The sequence below is a fragment of the Rhamphochromis sp. 'chilingali' genome (assembly GCF_963969265.1).
Source record: "Rhamphochromis sp. 'chilingali' genome assembly, chromosome: 1".
Lineage (NCBI taxonomy): Eukaryota > Metazoa > Chordata > Actinopteri > Cichliformes > Cichlidae > Rhamphochromis > Rhamphochromis sp. 'chilingali'.
Genome location: NC_137929.1, coordinates 4452580 through 4462500, shown reverse-complemented (window position 1 = coordinate 4462500; position 9921 = coordinate 4452580). Strand labels below are relative to the sequence as shown.

General features: G+C 43.0%; 1 protein-coding gene across 3 annotated transcripts in view; it reads right to left on the bottom strand.

Annotated features, from left to right (window-relative positions):
* Positions 1-742, bottom strand: part of LOC308397763 (uncharacterized protein) — a 53951-nt gene extending 53209 nt beyond the window's left edge. For all 3 annotated transcript variants that reach the window (XM_080883855.1, XM_080883857.1, XM_080883858.1), the window contains exon 1: positions 663-742. The gene's annotated coding sequence lies outside the window, so the exon portion shown is untranslated. The remainder of the gene's footprint in view (positions 1-662) is intronic.
* Between the last annotated feature and the right edge of the window lie 9179 nt (positions 743-9921).

Here is a 9921-nt window from a genome sequence, read left to right as displayed (position 1 = left end):
ATTTTTATGACATTTTATCAAAGTTATAAATAAGCATGCCCATTAACACATAGTGAGTGAGCATGTTGTCTTCCCACGCAGTGAACAGCGGACGCTAATGTTTTTGTCACTTTTTACAGAGTCAAACTCAAAGTAAGGTCAGTGCTTCCACGCTTTAAACGCTGCACGCTCACACTCTCTCCACACTCGATAGATTATCCATTGTTCATCTGCACACAGCTGCGGTTTTAGTAACGCAGTAACGCAGCGTGCTTACGGGAAAGTAACAGTAATCTAATTACCTTTTTTGCAATAGTAATCCCTCACTTTACTCGTTTCTTGAAAAAAGTAATCGGATTACTGCCCATCTCTGGTTGGAGCTGTGCACTTGTGGGTTCCACCTTGTGTACACGTTTATCTTTGCTGTGTGTACTTGTACCTCTGAGTGGAAGCTGAACTCTTGAGTTCGAGTATCGAAGCATCAGCTGTGACGTTAAAGTCCAAACAGCTCGTTCATTTGACGTGCAAATGAACGAAGGTAACGCCGTTTTCATGTGGATGTGTCACTGAGACACTTTCCACATCCACAGCTCACAAAATGGGAAAACTATAGAAGTATAACAATGAAGAAGTTACTATGTTACGGGTCCCAAGGATGAAGACCTCGATGACAAATATGTTACCTGTAAAAGCAGGTGAAGAGCAGAGTAAGGAAGACACGATGCGTCTCTGCTTTCCTCCAGAACGTGTCTGAGTCTGATTTATTTCACACAAATAAATGCTATAAAACACTAAACATGAGCTTTCAATATACTGTTCAGCTGGTTCCTCATTCACATCAATGACATTTACTTATTTCACAACATCAGTGAAATATACTCTTTTTAACTGGTTCAGTTTCTCAAGTTCACACTTCTTTCCATAACAGCTACATCCTTTTATCATATCAATAAACACATCACATTGTCTTCTGCAGTGTCTTACTGGCTAAACAGTTCTATTCAATAACAGCATTGGTAAATACATTACATTTGTTCCCTCCAGTAATTTACTGGCAAAATCACTATTTAGTGCATCATGAAACACAGCTTGTTGAATCAACCCATGAATGCCTCTGTTAGCTACACAGAGTTGCTCAGAGTGCTTGTGTTACACTAGCTAATCTACTCAGTCACTTTAACAGAACTATTAACATTCACATCTCACAGAACTGATTTGATTGGAGCATTACAACACGTTTGCACAGAGCATAGGAGCGCACTGACTCTGCTTCACGAGCGCTCCACCTAACGAGCGGGCTCGCGGTGCGGTCGCGCGGGACACTCCTCTGGTTTTCTCCCGTGTTTACATATAAATAACTTTGGCGGACCGCCTTAACTCTCCCATTCACATTAACGTGGGTAACCATGGTGACAATAAACAACATTTTCGGTGCGAGCACCGTGTACCGACCTGTAAAAGCAGGTGAAGAGCAGAGTAAGGAAGACACGATGCGTCTCTGCTTTCCTCCAGAACGTGTCTGAGGAAGCAGCGGAAGGTGGGCTCCACTTACTGCTCCCCGAAACCCCGGAGCAAGCACCAAAGTTCCGCCCTCACTGCTTTCTAACATAAAATGAATCCCTGTTACATGGATTTTCTATCCTCTTAAAGAAACTGAAAATAAATACATATAGCAATGAAAAATGTCCCGTTACATGAGTGTTTTACACAAAATAATATTCATGTGGTCATTCCCTCACAGGGGTGCCACAACTACACTGCTGTTTTGACAGAGACACAGTGTGTTTATCTAACTTGGCTGAAGCCAAAGTTCTCCAGACAAATTCAGTCTGTTTCTGCCAAGTGTGAACTCACTGGATGAGCGCCAGATACACAGAATCAAAAAGGGATAAATTACTTTTCTTATGTCATGTTCCCGTCACAAACTGGCTCAAGGAGAGGGGAAGCAGGAGTCCACAGATGAAATGTTCCTATAAATAAAGTGGAATTTATTCAAACTTTACCAAAACTTCAACACATCAAATACAAGCAGCTCAGCAGGGAGTGGATGTGTGTTGCATGTGCCAGGTGGATGCAGAGAGAGGCCAGGGCCACGTTCAAACCTGAACACGCTGCACAGTGTTTTCTTCCATTTGTTAGGGATGAATGAAATGCTTCCTTGAAAGGATGTGTGCAGTCACCAGTGGGCGTGGAAGCATGTGCGCCCTCATTTGGTGGGTGTGCAAGAAAAGTCATCCTGTCACACAGCAATGCCTACATAAATCACACCACTCTGCTTAAAATAATAATGTTTAGTGAAGCAGGTGAAGCAAAGGGCTGCTTTTAATAGGCTGGGAGACCCAGGTGTGCTGCTTTAGCTGCTGAGCCTCTTATGACAGAACAGCGGAGAGTGGTAAGAAGGGAGGAGGGGGTCTGGCTGTGTTTGTGAACGATAGATGGTGTAACTCTGGGCATTTCTCTATCAAAGAGACGCTACGCTGTAAGGACATTGAGCTGCTAGCGGTTAGCATGAGACCGTACTATCTACCACGAGAGTTTACACACGTGATTATGATAGCTGTGTATGTCCCGCCCTCTGCTAACGCTGCAGCAGCCTGTGAGGTCCTGCACACTGTAACCAGCAGACTCCAAACACAGCACCCTCAGGCCCTTTTCCTGATCTCTGGGGACTTTAAAGATGATGTAACCATTTAATTATGGTTACATAATTAATTATGTAATTAATTATGCAAAATGCAAAACGCTCAGCTGTGTCTCCAATCAAAGCTCTGTAACTTCAGAGGTGATGTTCATATGTTGACTAATGGTTTTCTTTCATTTTTGATGTACTGCAGAATATTTGTATAAAATCCAGGCAAGGAAAATCTCCTTCATGTGTTTCTGTGTTTTGTCTTCAGCTACGTTGACACAAAGGCCTCTGCTGTGACGCTCACACCTTTGATAAAGTCTGGAGAGTGTCAGCTTCCTGTTTATAGATACAAAAATATGTAATGTTGTGAACTCTGGCCGCAGCGGCGCAAGAAAAAGGAGAATTACGGGAAGCACTCACAACAGGTAAAATCAAAATAACAAAGTAAAGTAGGATAAAATAAAAACCAACAAAAGAACAACACAATATACTTCCCCGTACTGTTACTGCTAACCTCTGTTAACCTAGTAACTCTTACCTTCTAACTGACAGCTGGTCAATAAACGAGCTCCATAAACGCTCCATATTCACCTTTACATGGAATATAAAGGGAAAAGAAGAAACACAGTGCTGTGTCAGCGTTAGACATATAGATATATCCTTGCTTTTAATACATTTGAAGGTGGGTGGGAGAGGTGCTTCTCCGCGTAGTCTACGGTCTCTTTGGGATCGGTAAAGCTTTTCCTCACATCACCATGGGTCACTAACAGCTTTGCAGGGTATAGCAGTCTGTACCTGACGCCGGTCATCCCACGTAGTCTTCCTCTCATATTTGCAAATGCGGCTCTGCGTTTCCAACAGAGGGAGGGAAATCTGGGAGGATGTTTATTTTAAAAACCCTTATACATCAGGTTCTTGTTCTCTGCAGCTTTCAGCAGAATTTCCTCACCAATGTGGTAGTAGTGCAATCTCAAGATGATGGGCCGAGGAAGATGACTTTGTTTGGGACGCTGGCGATTCGCTCTATGTGCTCGATCGATGAGTGGCTTCTCCTCGAGAGATAGCGCCTCCGCCAACAGGTGTGAACCAACTCAGTCATCTTGGGTCCCTCTGTGCCTTCTGGTATTCCTGCAGTTCTTAAATTATTCCTCCTGGAGTGCCTCAAGAGCTCCACATCTCTCATCTAACTTCTTTACCTCCGCAGACAAACGCTCCACAGTGGCCTGGAGAGTGGCGATGGTGTCAGAGTGGTTCGAGGCACAGTCCTGCAGTTCAGTCAAAGTGTTATCATGCCTGGCCACGTCGCTTTTTATGTCCGAAATTGAGGGCTGGATGCTCTGGTTCAAGGATGATATCTCGCCTCCTATGGTGGTAGAAATCTCTAATATGCAAGTGTCCAGTGCTAGTTAGTTAGTTCTAGTGGTTAGTGGGGCTTTATTTGATGATTCTAGTGTGTGTTACATTGTTGTCATATTGTTGGGTCGCAGAGCTGTACAGTGTTACAGTTTCTGTAGAGTCTGGTATAAGGAACTCAGATCCCTCTGTGAATAATGTTCACTGAAACTGATCTGTAGTTAATGAACTAGTCAGGATTTACACTAGAGAATGTTTCTGCCATTACATGGCCTGTATTTGTAGAGCGCTTTACTCGTCCCTAAGGACCCCAAAGTGCTTTTTTGCCCAAGGACACAACGACCGAGACTGTCCAAGCCGGGGCTCGAACCGGCAACCTTCCGATTACAAGACGAGCTGCCAACTCTTGAGCCACGATCGGCCCACATATTGTTGTCTTTTGTTGCAGACACCAAGTGTTGAGATCCTGTCTCAACCTCCTACATTCTTCCAGCAGGTTACACATTATTTTTTGTATTTGGAATCAAATATATGTGTCAGTTGGGCCTAGTGCAGGGGTCAGCAACCTTTAACACCCAAAGAGCCTTTTGGACCCGGTTTCCACGCAAAGGGTCAGGGTTCGGGAAAACACTGGGAGCCGCAAATACTTTGTGACATCTAAAATGAAGATAACACTGTGTATATTGTTTTTACCTTTATGCTTTGTGTGAACAACTACAGTGTGTTGCTTATGAAATCCATGAAGTGCTACAGAGAAAATTACATTTGATTTATGTAATGAACACATTTTGAGCTCTTAAAGAAATATAACAAAGGAAAGCTGAGCTACAATGATCCATGTAGCAAACACAAACTGTTATATCGCCTTTGGGCTTTTGGAGCCTTGACCTGACTTTTAAAAAAAGCGCGTTCATGCAAACATCGTCGGGTCTGCCGTGATATGTTTACAACGGGACTTCTGCTCCTGAACCTCTGCGCACAGCGTCTGCAGGTAAGGTAACTTTATTTATACCCAAAGGCAAGGTAAATTTGCTTTACAGACAAATGACAGCATTTGACATCCCTTTAAAAACACACATACCTAGTAAATATATAAAGCTCACTGTGACACATACTTTAATATTTCGAATCAAAAACAGTTCTTATTTAATTCAGTGACAGCAACGGGGACAAAGCTGTTTTTATAACGCTTTGTCCTGCATCTCGGAAATAGAAACCTCCGTCCTGAGGGAAGAAGCTGAAATTCACCCCTTAGAGGATGGGAACCATTTTTAAGGATTGATAAAGCCATCCTCTGTACCTGCTCAGAGTACAGGGAGGCTAAACAAGACTGTGGCTCACCTATCAGACGACTGGACCATCTCACTATCTGATTCAGAGAGTTTTTCTCTGTGACAGAGGTCTGACCGAACCATGCCACCAAACAAAAGGATAAAACAGACTCAATAAAAGAACGATAAAACAAAGTTAACATTTTTTGGTCAATGTGGAAATGAACAAGTTTCCTAAGGCAATAAAGGTGCTGGTGACCCTTTTTACAAACTGATTTGCAATTTTGATCAAAGTTCAGTTTTTCATTGATTATGGTCCCAAGATATTTATATGATTGTACTTGCTCTATTTTCTGACCTTTAATTAAAGTGACTCCGTGCCCATTTTGTTGTTTCCTAAAATTAACAACCATGTCTTTTGTTTTAAATATGTTCAGCTGGAGATAAGACTCCTCCCACCACTGAACAAAGTCATCAATGACTGGGCCGTGGTTAGTTTCACCCTCTTTCAGTAAGCTGACAATAACAGAGTCATCTGCATATTTAATAATGACCCTGTTTTCATGTCTGCCCTGACACATGTTTGTATAGAGAGTGAATAATAAGGGCGATAGGACGCAGCCTTGAGGAGAACCTGTGGAGGAGAACACTGGGTCAGACAGAACCCCATTTATTCTCACTCTTTGTGACCTGTCAGTTAGAAAATCTAAAATCCAGCCCAGCAGGTTTTTCCTGATTTCAAACTGTTCTAAAAGTCTTTTAATTAAAATATGGGGCTGTGTTGTATTAAAAGCCGAAGAAAAATCAATGAAAAGAAGTCTTGCAAAAGTCCCTTTACTCTGTACATGTTTAAGAATCAGATTTAGTAAAGTCAAACGTGCGTCCTCCACTCCTCTGTTGGGCCTGTATGCAAACTGCATTGGATCCAGCTGACCTTCAGTCTCTTCATAATCACATTTCTGAGGATTTTTTCAAAGACTTTCATGACAACTGAAGTGAGGCAACAGGCCTGAAGTCGTTTAGATTTAGGGACAGGAACCACGACTGCTTCTTTGCAAAGAGAGGGCACATGTTGTGTTTGCAAGGATTTGTTAAAAATAACCTGAAATATAGGCCTGAGTTCATCAGCACAAGATTTAATTAGGCGGCCACTAATATTATCAGGACCTGGCTCTTGTTCACATTGACTGTATGAAAGGCCTTTTTAACATCGCTGAGTTCAATGATAAAGTGCTGAGTATCTCTCAGTTTCTGTTTCAGTTCCCAAATATCCTCGCTGAAATCAGAAGAACTAAAACGAGCATAAAACATGTTTAAAGCATTTGAAAATCTCTGTCTGAATTAAAACATCTAAAATGACCTGACTGCTGCTCTGGGGGTTTTGAAACCCTGCTATGGTTTTCATACAAGTCCAGGCAGACCCAAAAGTTTTTGCATCAAATTTGCTTTCAAGAAGGTTTTTGTCTGTTTTGCTTTCAACATCTCGATTTTCATTTCCTTGGTAGCTGTCTGAAAATCGGTAACAGCCCCTCTTTAAAGGCCTGTCTCTTTTTCTTAAACAGGATTTGACACTTTTAGTGACCCATGGCTTATTGTTAGCGTAAATTTTAACGCGCTTACGGGGTATAATCATGTCTTTACAAAATACTGCACAGGAGCTAGTAACATCCACCAAAGCGTCGAGATCATCTCCACAAGACTGAAGACGGGGCTGTACGAAGTCACTTTATCTCTACAGGACTGTAAGCTGTCGTCTGTGAGGCGTGAGCGTGTTTGTTTGAACACAGTTCACGGTGGAGCTGCTGACATAATGTGGATCCCAAGATCCATAACTGGCCTACCTGGGGCTGAAAGTCTCCATAAATGCAGGCGTTTCGGCGGCTACACCGGCTTCCACGAGTGTGACGCTTATTTTGAGAAAATAATAGAATATAAATTTATTTTTATATTTCAATATCACAATAATCTTCCAATGTAGAACTACAAGTTAAAAGAGAAGTAACATAAATCAAATCCACTTCAGCTAAATACTTCTCATTTATTTCCATCTTACATGCTGTGACTGCAGCCATTCCCACATCTCTGTGAATGGGACTCATGGACATGGATCAGTGGTTGTTGATCAATGGTCCTGAGAATCTGCATAATTAAGATGAAGGAACGGAGCTCCCAGCCCATCGTTCCTGCAGCTGCTTTCAGTCTTTATGCAAATGTCCTGTTTGTAAGACTGAAACCTGCAGCTGAGACTGAAGACGTCACCTGATGATGACGACACGTTTCTCCCACAAAACGCTGCGTCCAGATGAACAGAAGCAACAGACTCACTTTCCTGGATGATTGAGATGCATCAAGACTTCATTGTGTGTTACTTCTCATTCAGCACAGACACATTATTCCTGTTAGGTCATGTCAGCTGTCACTCAGTACAAGCACAACTGTGAACAACACAAACTTCTCTTCAATGTGTCACAGAAACACTAAGTGTGAGAGCCTGTATGACACACAGGACAGACTGTAAGCTCTGCTGGCTGCACAGCACTTTGTAGCAGTTTTCCAACATGTCCTCCACCCGTGATGTCAGTGGTGGGACCCCAGTCACAGCACTCAGCACCACCTCCTTTAAATGGATTTTATAGCATTTCCTCCCGTTACTCGGTGCAACGCTTCTTAAATGTGTTTTTGCAGGATAAAACACAGCAGGTGGTGTAGAGAGGACGTCAGCTGACGGAGCAGAGGGAGGCAGACTGTGGATAAATGACAGAGTGAGAGGAGAGCAACCATGACAGAAGCACAGGTGTGGCAGATAGAAGTGGCTTTATAGACACTTATTGTCAGTCCTCGTGCATGCTGTGGAAATAAGTGTCTGTGTCATGAGGTGACATGTGAGCTTATCTTTGGTCAATAAAGCTGAACGACCAGTTTTCACTTTGCTTGTTACGCTTGTTTAGTGACGTCTGGGTTTCTGTGGAGCCCGAATTTTGATGAGTTCTGGTGAAATCATCTGAGATCATCTGAGCATCGGTGAAGAGTCAGCAGAGAAAGTGTGGGACAGAAGTTTGCTTTGGACACATGGACTGAAATCAAAAAGTAACAAACAGGATTTCCAATGGACAGTATGGAGAAGTGAAAGTACACAAAGGCTGTGCTGGAACACGTGTGTTACACTTTTTGACAGCTGAGAACAAAACACAATATTTTGCATCATCTCTGCAGTGTCTCTTCTTTCCTCTGCTGTTGTGCTTTTAGCTCCAAACTGTTTCAAATGGTTTGTCAGCAAGCTGACCTCTGACCTCTGCAGTACTAACTCCTGACCCGTACAAAGAGCGGGCGTTTCTGACCTTTGACCTGCAGCTGTATGTCTCTCAGTCTCAGTTCTTCTCTCCGTCACTGATGGAGCAGGTGTAGTTGCTGCTGACAGTCAGTCGTTTGTTTTCTCAGAGTGAGGCTGAAGTCTGAACTGTTCAGAGCATCAGGTCTCATCAACGTGCGCTGCTGTAACGCCGCTTTGTCCTCTGAGATCACCAGGTATGAAACCTGAGTGCTGACAGAGCAGCATGTTCCCCCTCATTCACCTCCACCACCACAGCCAAGGCATGCTGGGAAACTGAGGACACACAGACGGAGAACTGAAGTGTCTGCTGTGTGTTCATCTCAGAGTCCTCACAGGTGACACATTAGCTCCAGAACACCAAGCCAGGTGTTTGAAGCCTGACAGGGATTCTTCCCATCCAGAGGGAGGATTTAGCTGCACAACAATGAACATTAGTGTGTAGTTTAGAAACACAGACTGTGCCTGCACTGCATCTAGTGAAGAAAACTGTTACTGCCAGAGAACCAGGCTCCTTTAAAGCAGCTGATATTAAGGTTGAAAAATCAACAATAAGCTGATGTAATCAACGTTTCACAAAATGGTCAGCAGCTAAAATCTGGAGCCGTTCTTTGGTGGTAATTAACAGTTTGTTCTTGTTAGCTAATTATGTCATTAAAGGTAGCAGCAGAAGCCTTGTGTTGAAAGCCCATTCACTCACACATTCACACAGTATGTGTGTGTCTGTGTTACACTGTGGACATCCCTTCTGTTGGAGCGCCATCTTGTGGCAGGTTTAAGAAATGTTCTTCTTGTAAATCCAAACTGATGCACCTCCATAGCAGACTGTGGAGGCTTTCAGTGACATGAAGACTTGATTTATACTGTCATATTCTCCTGTTACACAAAGCACAGCACGCTGAACATGGATGAACTGAAACTCCCAGCATCTGACTGAGGAAAAGCACAAATCATTCTCACACTGACTCCTGCTTGATTTTAGATTTGCTTTCAAATCCTCACACTTTCATATGAAGCACTAAATGGGCTCCAGACTGTTTATCTCAGCTTCCTGTCAAACACACTGCTGCTCACACCGAGGCTCAGTTTACTCCTCCAGCCTGGCTTAACCTGCTGTCTGTTAAAAACAGTCCCACACTCCTCTGTTTAATCCTTCTGATCAGACTCTTTGATTTTGTATTGTTTTTACCTGAAGTTGTGTTTTTGACATGGTTCTGTCTGTGAAATAAAGCTCACACACACACTGCTACAGTCCTTCATACACTTAGAAACGAAGCTGCTCCTTTCCTCAGTGCTGACACATAAAGAAGAGTTGCTTTTATATCCAACACGTCTCTGTTCCAGAAAACAGCTTCAGCAGC